Source organism: Marmota marmota, unplaced genomic scaffold, assembly GCF_001458135.2.
Source record: "Marmota marmota marmota unplaced genomic scaffold, marMar, whole genome shotgun sequence".
Taxonomy (NCBI): domain Eukaryota; kingdom Metazoa; phylum Chordata; class Mammalia; order Rodentia; family Sciuridae; genus Marmota; species Marmota marmota.
The window spans coordinates 36,377,333-36,389,973 of record NW_025999853.1 but is presented as its reverse complement, the minus strand read 5'-3'; the positions used below and the strand labels follow the sequence as shown (position 1 = coordinate 36,389,973).

Here is a 12,641-nt window from a genome sequence, read left to right as displayed (position 1 = left end):
TATTTTTTGCCTATAGTTGACCTTATTCTGTCTTTTTAAAAAATTTTTTATTTGTTTTAATTAGTTATACATAACAGTAGAATGTATCTATGTACTTCAAAATATCATACATAGATGGAATATAATTTCTTATTTTTATGAGTGTACATGTTGTAGAATCACATTGGTCATGTAGCCACATATATACATAAAGTAATAATGTCTTTTTCATTCTGCTATCTTTCCTATCCCCACATCTCCTCCTCTCCCCTTTCTTCACTTCCCTCTACCTAAAGGTAACACTATTCTTCTGTAGTCCTCTCCCCTTTTATTGTGAAGTAGCATCTGCATATTAGAAAAAAACATTTTGCTTTTGTTTTTTTTATTTTTGGAATTAGCTTATTTTGCTTAGCATGATATTCTCCAACTCTATCCATTTACTGGCAAATGCCATTATTTCATTTTTCTTTAAAGCTGAGTAATATTCCATCAAATATATATATACCACATTTTCTTTATCCATTCATCTATTGAAGAACACCTAGGCTGGTTCCATAGTTTAGCTATTGTGAGTTGAGCTGCTATAAACATTGGCATGGCTGCATCACTATAGTATGCTGATTTTAAGTCCTTTGTGTATAGACTGAGGAGTGGGATAGCTGGGTCAAATGGTGATTCCATTCCAAGTTTTCTGAGGAACCTCTCTACTGCCTTCCACAGTGGTTATATCAATTTTTAGTCTCACCAGCAATGTATGAGTATGCCTTTTTCACCACATCCTCACGAACATTTATTATTGCCTATATTCTTGATGATTGCCATTCCAACTGGAATAAGATAAAATCTTAGTGTAGTTTTTATTTGCATTTCTCTAATTGCCAGAGATGTTGAACACTGTTTCATATACTTGTTGATTGATTGTATTTCTTCTTCTTTGAAGTGTCTGACAGTTCCTTAGCCCATTTATTGATTGGGTTATTTGGTTTTTTGGTGTTAAGTTTTTTGAGTTTTTTATATATCCTAGAGATTAATGCTTTATGGTAAGTGAATATGGTAAAGATTTTCTCTGTAGGTTCTCTTCTCACATTATTGTTCCCTTTGCTGAGAAGAAGCTTTTTAATTTGAATCCATCCCATTTATTGATTCTTGATTATACTTCTTGTGTTTTGGTAGTCTTATTAAGGAAGTCAGATCTTAGGCCAATATGGTGAAGATTTGGGCCTACTTTTAATCTTCCATTAGGTGCAGGGTCTCTGTTCTAGTGCCTAAGTCTTTGATCTACTTTGCATTGATTTTTGTGCATGGTGAGAGATAGAAGTTTAATTTCGTTTTGCTACATATGAATTTCCAGTTTTGCCAGCACCATTTATTGAATAGGCAATCTTTACTCCAGTGAGTGTTTTGGGCACCTCTGGCTAGTATGAGATAACCATATTTATGTGGGCTTGTCTCTGTGTCCTCTATTCTGTAACATTGGTCTACATGTCTATTTTAGTGCCAATCGCATCCATTTTTGTTACTAAAACTCTGTAGTATATAGTTTAAGGTCTGGTATTGTGATGCTTCTGACTTTATTCTTTCTTTGTTTTCTTTTTCAAGTATTTATTTCCCTTCTTCTTTATTGTTTTAGATGATGTGAAACTTTCCCTAATACCACCATAAAACATCTGTCTTGACATTCTTTAGCATTTACATTGAAAACATAGAACATGCCATGCATCTTTGCTGTAAAATATTGCTAGATTGATGTGTATGTAGATGGTCATTTTGGCTTGTCAGCTAAAGGATTAGTTCTTTTGCATCTTAGTTACCGCATATTCAAATGCTGGGAATGCAACCATTACCAAATAAATACTTGTGGTATCCTATTCAATTGGTCATTTATCCATTCAGCAAACATATATTGATCCCTACTCAGAGTCACTTATTTTGTGCTAGCTATTGGCTATAAAGACCAATCACACAGTCCTAGCTTCCAACAATTTGTAGTCCGGTGGTGGGGGCCAGGGGTGCACTAGGTAGCTACAAAATAGAATGCAAAATTGACAAGAGGTTCTGGAATTATAAAAAGTAAAACCCCAAAATCAGCATAAAATGAGAGTAGGGGAAGGAGAGAGCAGAAAGAAGAGGATAAGTAGAACATAACTAGGCAAAAGAGAAGATGCACAACTTGCTCCAGGAAAAAGACTGGGTTGAAACATGTGGTTCCACACAGCTGTAGGGAAGAGTCTGGGGAAACGGTGAGAGATGAAGCTGAGAAGATGACAAGAACAAGATCACAAGAGACCTTGCATGGCCTGATGAGGACCTTGCCCTCTGTCCTGCCCCACTTCTTGTCTATGATGACTATAGTCACTAGACTCATGACTGGTGCTGGGAAACTTCTGCTTGCTTATCAAGGCTCTGCTTTCAAACACTGAAACTCCTTTGATTTCAGACTGTACCTTCCGTCTCATATCCACCACTCAAAATTATCCCAAATATGCCAGACTAACTAATTTCTTGTATTTTCTCTCTCACAACTCTCTTTTAAAAGTTTTAGCCTTTCATCACTAATCAAATGCAGCAGGAATCCTGCACAGTATTACCTCAACAGATTCCCCAGTTTTCCCATGTATGCCATGACCTCCTGTTTAAGAATGGGTATTATGATTTCTTAACTCCATGCTCCCTATCAAGCAGTTCCTCTCACAAGATTCCTTCCTATTACCCACCTTCACAAAACTTATTAGTCTTTTAGCCTTGCCTCCAATATTAATTTATCTTTTTAAAACCAACAATGTATTGTATTTCTTTTATACTCTGGCATTTATTGTGATAGTTTTCTTTTCTGTTTATTGTATTCATCTGACAAAAATGATTGGTTCTTGATGGTCAGAATGGTACCTTGGCCGCCTTTTCAATTTCCCATGGAACATGCTACCATTTCTTGAGAAGAGATGCCAGGTAAACATACTAGATGGATGACTATTACCAATGAGACTCAATTAATCTCCTCTTTGCTACCTAATTGATCATAATAGTTACTTCATCACCTCAATTTCCTTTGCTATTATTTACAGGGAAGGTAAAAGCTGCTATTTCATTTCTATTTTATAGAAATAAGCATTTGAGTATTAAGGAATTTACTTAGATAATTTGATACTAGAATCTAAGTTCTTAATATCAATTCAGCATTCAAACTATACTAAATCTAAGCCTTTTCTCCCAAGAAGAATGAAAGGTAAGCCTTTAAAAAATTACTATCATCAATTCTAGGAGGAAAGATGATGGAAGATTGTTACTTGCCAGAATATAAGGTAATTTCTGATTTTTATAATTTAGAGACACAAAGACCTCAATTAAAGGAATAGAACATTAATAAATAGTTTGGAGTGTCTTGGTTGATTTGAACTTCTTTGAATTAATTTGCTAAAAATTCAATTATTCAAAGCCATCTTACCACATGGCAAACCCACCCAAAGACCACCCAAAGGACGAAATGTCGGAATGATATCCTAAGATTACAGGAAACCTTGTTGTAACTTTTTGAGAGCAAAAGAGTTAGGGTGAAATACTAGCCTAACAAGATAGAAGCTATACACAAGATTTTTTTAAGAGCAAGAGAATTTTTTAATATTTATTTTTCAATTTTCAGTGGACACAACATCTTTATTTTATTTTTATGTGTGCTGAGGATCGAACCCAGCGCCCCGCGCATGGGAGCGCATTACCGCTTGAGCCACATCCCCAGCCCTATACACAAGATTTTAAGAAAAAGACCAGCCATTCACAAATGAAGCATTAAGCATTTGAGGAAGTCTAGAATCTGAATAAAACATGCATCATATCAGCATCCAGTGAAATTGAACCAGAAAATCCTAATTCAGATGGCAGAGGTGAAAGGGCTATAGAGAAATTAAAACCTTGAAGAAAATCTTTCATAACTCATCAGTGTTGACAAATTAGCCTTTTGGAAAGAGATTTTCAGTGAATCATCCTAATTCTCTTTGGAGAGACATCTGGCCTCCATTGTTCATTTATGCTGTGAAAATTCTGAGTTTGTATGAGTGTCATGCCTGATCTCTGATCTAAGTCTTTAGCCTGTACCTTGATGATATTCTAACTAGTACTGCTTTTTCTTACTTATGTCCTTCTTCCAAGATTATATAAAGTTGGGGCCATATACCACATCTTATGACTTCTTATGTTTCCAGTACCAACATACTTGTTGTATCTGGTAGACCACACTGATATATTTAGCAACAATTGAGAGGACAGCATCAACTCAATTACATCACCCTTGAGGGTGTATTGGGGGAATCCTCAAAATATATTTCCTCCTAATGATGGTTCATTGGTTTCATCTTCATACTTGAAAGACTGTTACTGTTACAACTAAATTGACCTTTTTCTGGAGCCAAATAGAGTTTACATGCCCTACTCTGATTCCATTCAACTTGACTAGAGACTTTTCCTTGGAAAAGGAATCACATATGATCCCTCCAAATCCTATCAATTTTGGATAATTTTCACATAAAATAAACTTTTCATTGTAAGAGATTTCTTTCATTGATATTTTCTGACATTGATTTTAGTAAGAATTCAAATTACTTTAACTACTTGCTCTTTCTGTTTTGCAATGATAAAAAGCTCAACCAGAAAGCAGAGCTTCAGAAGCTACAAGCAAGGTCTTCTATTAGTTTGAAAATACCTCCCTCAAGGTTTTATGTCCCTTAAATGACCTACCTTCTCTGAGCCAAAGGGAGGAAGGTCTAGCTGGTATCTAAGCTTCCTCTCCTATGTCAGTGGTCCTGAACTATCCTGTACTTACCTCCTGGACTACTCCTTGATTCTTAGACCTGGAAATCCTAGTCTGGTCCAGCCTTGCACTGTTTTCTGAAATGTGTCTTTTAGCTTGTTATTAAAACCTCTTGTGAAATCTGATTAATGTGCATCATTTTAAGCTACTTCCCCTATGTGTTCTCATGTGCTATCATAGATTTTTCCATATTACTTTTTAGCGACACACACAGCCAACTTCCCCACTAACTCTGAACATTTCTTTTTGAACCTTGTCCTCAGTTAATTGTCCCTCATGTGCTCTCACTCTAGGAAGGTCATCACTTATGAATGTGAAATGACTAAATTCCCAAATCCCCTGAACTATAATCTAATCAAATCCTAAAAGTACTAACATATGAGCTCCATGAGAGCAAGGAGATTCTTGACCCTGTTCATCGTCACATCCTAGTTCATGAACACTACCTGTCAAGTCAACACCAGTTTTGACAATATGAAACAATATATATGTAGGCACATGTGTATACATATACTCATGTGTATATATATATATATATATATATATATATATATATGCACTGTTTTAAAAGGAGTACTGTTATATTAATATGCACTATTTTAAAGGGAACAGGGTCTTTTTCGATAGTTGTAAATCATACAGACTACAATATTCCTTTCAAACATTGAAGAGTACATAATCTAGGACTTTTCTGTAATAGTAAATTTTTGAAATTTTTATGACTGATATTTTTCATTCATGGTAGTTTCTGAAACATTGTTATTTGAATATGCAAATAACTCTCACTTTTTTTTTTCTTTAAGCTTTATAGGTTCTGAGCTTCTCTGCTTCCAAAGCAACTGCCACTCTCACATGGAACCTCAAGCAAGTGCTAGTAACTTGAGAGTAATAAGAATATTCTGGTTTGGTTTCTAATTAATCATCCTTTAGGATGACTTGACAAGTCAGGCTGCACCACCCCCTAGAGGTTTCCTGTGTGCTCTGAGTTTCCTGGAATAGAATGTCCAGAGACTTGATCTTTGTGGGACTCAAGAGCTCTACGAGAAATAACTTAAACCTGGCCAGCGATTGGGGTTCAGATATGTGTAGCTCCTGTGGGACTGGGGTTTCCCTAAAAGAGACCAGATTAGAGGAAGAAACAGTAGAACACTGAAAGGCAAACTGCCCACATGGAGGCAAAATCTGGCAGTGGATAAAGTGAGCATGATCAGAATCGAGAGTCCAGGGACAGAGTCCCATCCCTAGAACTTAGCCTGGATGTGATGTCAGGGGCTTTCAGCATGAGTGTGTTAAAGAGAAACCCCACTGACAAGAGCATCATCTACTCTCTAGCACCTTGACAAGAAGTAGAGAGGGCAGAGTCCATAGGCTCAAGGTCTGGAGCAAGGACACAAATGACAGGAAATAACAACCACCATTTACTATGTCTGGATATGGTCTGTGTTCTTTGTATATACTCATTTAATCCTCAATAATCCCACGAGCTAGGGATCAGATTATGGAATTGAGAATCAAAAAGGCTAAATAATTTGCCCAAAGTAACACAGCTAGGATGTGCCAGAGTTGAGATCTGAACCCTGACATCAGGCCCCACTATGTTCTTTAACTCTATTGCTCTTGTGCCTCCAAAATGACTCTGCCTTAGCATTCCATCCCAAATTTCCTTCCAAGCCCTTTTCTTGACTTCTAAGCATATTTGAAGTTGAAAGTTAAGGTTAAGACAAGAGAAGAAGGCAGGAGCAATGGCACACACCTATAATCCCAGCAGCTCAGGAGGCTGAGGAAGGAAGATGGCAAGTTCAAAGCCAATCTCAACAACTAAGCAAGGCCCTAAACAACTTTACAAGATCCTGTCTCAAAACAAAATATAAAAAGGGCTGAGGATGTGGCTTAGTGGTTGAGTATCCCTGGGTTCAATCCCTGGTAGAAGAAAGAGAGAGAGAGAGAAGGAGCGCAAGAGCACAAAAGAGGGAGGAAGGAATGAAGAAAGAAAAAAATAGAAGATAAAATTTACCTAAGTCTTTCTCTATTCTGGGGAAACTTAATAAAAGAAAATAATTGGGATTTTCTAATCTGTACCACTGCAGAACACAACCTGCTAGGGAAACAAACTAGTATATAAAAGAGCATAGCCACAATAAAGATCATAATTTTCAAAATTAAATATTCTAATGTGGAAACAGTAAGTGGACTTTCATCATTTAGTCATATAATCCTATAGAACAATAAAAGTGATTTCAAAAGAAATAGAGCTAACTGCATCTGCCTAAGCACATCTCAAAAAAATTTAAAACATTGCATAAAAAGATCAAGTTGCAGAATGTTACATGTGGTGATGTGATGCCATTTATTTAAAGTTTTAAGACATACAAAATAATTCTACAAATTGATTGCATGAATAAAGATATGTGGTAACATTCTAAAAACAAGATAGAATGATAACCACCATATCCTAATTGCTGACTACCTTTTCAGAGGAGGAAGGAAATATGACTAGAGAGAAAAAAGCCAAGAACAGATATTTATTAGGTTGAGTGATAGGTTCACCAATGTTCTGCATGTATAAACCTTTTTATATATTTGAACAAATTTTAATCTAAGAGATCATTAAGTAGTCTCAGAATACATGATAATTGTGCTAGTCCATTTTGCAATACTGTAACAATATACCCAAAGCTGGGTAACTTGAAAAGGAAGACAGTTTTATTTTGTCTCACAGTTCTGGTCCAAGAACAAGAGGCTACATTTGGTGATGGCCTTATTACTGGCAGAATCCTGAAGTGCTACAGGCACCACATGCTGAGAAACAGTGTGCATGTGTACGTGTGTGTCTCTTCTGATCCCTCTCTCCCTCTTCATATAAAGCTACCAACACTCAGCTGAGTATGGTGGCACACACCTGTAATCTCAGCAGCTGGGGAAGCTGAGGCAAGAGGATCGAAAGTTCAAAGCCAACCTCAGAAAAAAGCAAGGTGCTAAGCAACTCAGGGAGACCCAGTCTCTAAATACAATAAAAACATAGGGCTGGGGATGTGGCTCAGTGGTCGAGTGCCCCTGAGTTCAATCTCCAGTACCTCCCTCCCAAAAATAAAGCTACCAACATTCAATCATGGAGACTTCACCCTGATATCTTCACTAATCCTAATCACCCCCCAGAGGTTCCACCTCCAAACACCATAGTCAGACTAAGTTTACACCTTTTTAACACTTCACAGTAGGTATTAAATGTCAATACATGAGGTCTTGGAGAACACACAGAAACCATATCCAAACCATCACCTATAACCAGAGGCAAGATTTCTAGACCATATGATAGTCCTATTTTTAATTTTTAAAGAAACTTCATGCTGGTTTTTTATAACATTTGTACCATTTACATTCTCAAAAATAGTGTACAAGGGTTCCAATTTATCTGTATCCTCTCTAACATTTATTGTGGTTTTTTTTTTTTTTTAAAAATCTAGTAGCTATCCTGACACGTATGAGGTGATGTCTCATTGTGGGTTTGGTTTGCAATTTTCTGAATATTAGTGATATTGAGCACTTTCCCACATACATGTTGGCCCATTTGTGTTTTCTTTGCAAAAATATCTTTCAAATTCTTTGTTCAGTTTTTCATTCTTATTAATTTCTTCTGAGCTGTAGAAGTTCTTTATATATTTTCAATATTAATCCTTTATCAGATACATGGTTTATAAATATTTTCTCCCATTCTATATGTTGCTTTTTCATTCCAATGATTATTTGCTTTCCTGTGTAGAGGCTTTAGTTTGATATAACTCCACTTGCCTATTTTCTATTTTATTGTTTGTGCCTTTTGTGTCATATGCAGAAACTCATCATCTAGACCAACTCATAAAGATTTTCCCCTGTTTTCTCTCAGGAGTTTCACAGTGTCAGGTCTTACATTGAAATCTTTACCCCATTTTGTATTGATGTTTATGCTTGAAGTCAGAAAAAAGTCCAATACCATTTTTTTTTGCATGTAGATATTTTATTTCTACACACCATTTGTTTTAAGAGACTATTCTTTCTACAATGTCATTCTTGGCACCATTGTTGAAGATCAGATGACCAGATGACCATATAAAGGTAAACTTAGTTCTGGGCTGTGTAGTATGTTTGATTGACTTTTACATGTTTGTTTGTATGCTACTACCATACTATTTTAATTACTATAGTTTTATAATATTTGAAATCAAAGACTGTGATGCCTACAGCTTTGCTCTTCAAGGTCAATATTACTTCAGTTCTTCCTGGTCTTTGTGGTACCATCTAAATTTTAGGACATTTCTTTGTTAAATTTTTTTTTTAAATGCCATTAGGATTTGTATAGATTCCATTGAATCTATAGATAGTCTTGGATATTATTGATATTTTAGTAATATTAAGTCTTTCCATTTATTTGTGTCTTCTTTGATTACTTTATCAATATTACATAATTTTCAGTGTTCAGGTCATTCACTTCCTTGGTTAAATTTGTTTCTAATTATTTTATTATTTTCAATGTTATTGGAAATGAGATCATTTTTATAATTTTATTTTTTCAAAATTCATTATTAGTATACAGAAATGCACCTGATTATTGTATGCTGATTTTGAATTTTCCCCCTTTATTGAATTTGTTACTAATTCTAATATTTTTTCTTGAATATTTATATCTATGTATGAGATCATGTCATCTAAAAACAGAGATAATATTACTTGTTTCCTTTACAATTCGGGTACCTTTTCTTTCTTTTTTTTTTTTCTTTTCTTTCTTTTTTTGCCTAATTATTATGGATAGAATCTCCAGTATTATGTTAAATAGAAGTTATAAGAGTGAACCTTCTTCCTTTTCTCTAATCTTAAAGGAAAGACTTTTAGTTTTCCAGTATTTAGTACCACACTACTTGCAGGTTTATCATACATGGCTTTTTATTATGTTGAGGCAAGGGAATTTTTCTCATAAAACTTAAAAATTTTCTCATAAGGATGTTGAATTTTTATCTAATGTTTTTTCAGCATCTATAGAGATTATCACCTGGATTATCATCCATCATTCCCTTAATGTGGTAGATTGCATTTCAATTAGCATATATTGAAGTATCCATACACCCCAAACTAAATCAAACCTGGTAGTAATGTATAAGCCTTTTAATGTGGTATTGAATTTAGTTTGTTAATACTTTGTTGAAGACTTTCACATCTGTGTTAATTAGGGATACTGACCTATCATATTCTTTTCATGTAGCATCTTTCACTTTGATATCAAAGTAATTCTGGCTTCATAAAATTAATTTGAAAGAATTCCTCTTTGCTAATGTTTGGAAGAGTTTAAGGATTATTATCTATTCTTTTTTAATTGTTTGATAAAAATCACCAGTGATGCTATTTGGTCCTAGGCTTTTCTTTGTTGGGTAATTGTGCAAGTTACTTCTCTCTCAATGTCCTTACATAAACAGTAGAAAAAATAGTACCTGTATCATAGGTTTGAATAATTACAATAGTGCTTTTAAAACTTTTAAAACTCAGAATTAATTCCAGAGGGTAAAGAATAGACATATATTCTTGTTGGTTGTCCAGAAAGTATAACACACAATGGGGTTTATTTGGGTATTATTTGTTAACTCATTAGTCCTGTGTCTGGGAATTTGTCTCACAGATAAACCCACTTGTGCACAAAGAGGTAGATACATTTTCAGTAACTGCAGCATTGTTGGACACAGATCAAGATTAGAATCAACACTGGGACTAATTATAAACACTAATATATCACCAAAGGAATACTATGCTGCTGTATGAAAAGATAAAGAAAACCTTCAGTATTCTAATATAAAAGACTTCTAAGATATAGCATGATTTATAGTAATCAAGGGACAAGTTTCCTGACATGTAAAAGTCTGGAATCTGTCACTCTGTCTTAACAAATAAATCTAATCAAATTGAAATATTAACAACTCTTCCTAGATTTGTCAGAGATGTGGAGTCATAGGGAAAACCACTGGCCTTAGAATTGGAGAGACTAACAGATGAATGCAGATGATCATGGTTTCCTACAGAGAAAGTCAGGAGCACAAACATCCACGGGAATCAGTCCCAAGGTAAGGAAACATGAACTATAACTGATGAATAATGGAGACTTGGTATATACCAGATAAAACTCCAGGGGGATCCAGTCACCTGGGGCCCCCATGCATAATTATTTCCACCAGAAGCACAACCAGGTTTTCTCATAAAGAAGAGAGAAAATTCCTTTGTGCCTACAGAAATAAATGGTGGAAAGGAACCGTATGCAAGTAAATCAGAGTATTTTGTTTTTCTTAACAAGATTTACCCTTGGGGAAAAACTACTTACCAGATCCTAAACCTGCTGACCTGCTATGGTTTTACCAAAACACATCTGCCTTTGGGAAGAGAAGTACCCAACTTTAGACTCCTGTAGCCTTCTACATGGAAGAAGAGAAAAACTCAACTCCAGCCCATTCTAGTAAATATTTTTAAAAAAGGATGCTAAGAGCACTAATGGATAATGTGGACAGCATGAAAGCTCAGATGGGCAATATACACAGACAGATGGAAATTCTAGGGAAAACCACTAGAATTCTAGAGATCAAAAATGCTATAACAAAGAATGCTTTGGGTGGGCCTATTTGTAGATTGGACAGAGCTGAGGAAAAAAAAAATCTTGAGTTTGAAGATATTTTAACACAAACCACAAAAACTTAAAAGCAAAGAGAAAAAAGTCTGAATAAACAATGGAATATACAAGAATTATAGGATAACTGCAGAAAGTGTGTCATATGCATAATGAGAATTCTAGAAGCAAAATTAAAAAAGGAACAGAAAAACATTTGAAACAATAATAACTGGAGCATATTCCCCAAATTAATATCAAACACTAAACCACAGATCTCAAAAGCTCAGAAAAAACTGAGCAGGATAAACACCAAAAGAAAAGCAAACAAAAAAATTACATTTGCACATATCTCTTTTGAACTACAGCAAAATGAAGATGAAAGAATCTTAACAGAAGTAAGAGGAAAAAAACACCTTATGCAAGGATAAAAATTACATCTGACTTCTCTTTAAAACCAAACTCCTTTTTAAAAAGTTTCAGTAATTAATACTCTTTCAAAACAGAAATGATTCGACCCAAATGAGTTCATTGGTGAATTTGTTTTAGTCAGTTTTTCATCGTTATGACCAAAAGACCTGACAAAACCAATGTAGAAAAGGAAAAATGAATTTTGGCTTATGGTTTCAGAGATTTAGTCTATGGCCACTCCACTCCATATTTCTGTGCCCAAGGTAAGGCAGAACATCATGTGGAAGGGCATGGCAAAGAAAAGCAGCTCAGAATACAGCAACCAGGAAACACAGAGAGAGAGCTCTACTCAACAAAGACAAAGTATAAAACTCCAAAGATACACCCCACTAGTAAACTACTTCCTCCAGGCATATCCTAACTTGCCTACTGCTATTATGCAAGTAATCCATATCAGCAGATTAATCCACTGATTAGGTGACACCTCATAAAATAATCATTTTTACCTCTGAAATTCTTGTATTGGCTCACACATGAGATTTAGGGGACACCTCATATCTAAACCATAACAGAATTATATCAAACATTTTTTAAAAATTATACCAAATTTTCATTCAATCTCTCTTACCAAGATGAGAGCAGAAAACATACTTCTTAATTCATTAAATGAGACCAACACCACTCTAATAACCAAAATAGTCAAAGGAATTACAAGAAAACTATAGACCAATATCTCTAAAGAACATAAATTCAAAAATCCTCAAAAACTACTAGCAAATTAAATATTGAAAAAAAAAAAAAATATATATATATATATATATATATATATATATA

At 34.8% G+C, this 12,641-nt stretch overlaps 1 long non-coding RNA gene across 1 annotated transcript in view; it reads right to left on the bottom strand.

Annotated features, from left to right (window-relative positions):
* LOC125617410 overlaps positions 1-12,641 on the bottom strand; it is a 92,448-nt gene that overhangs the window by 51,096 nt on the left and 28,711 nt on the right. The window lies entirely within an intron of this gene.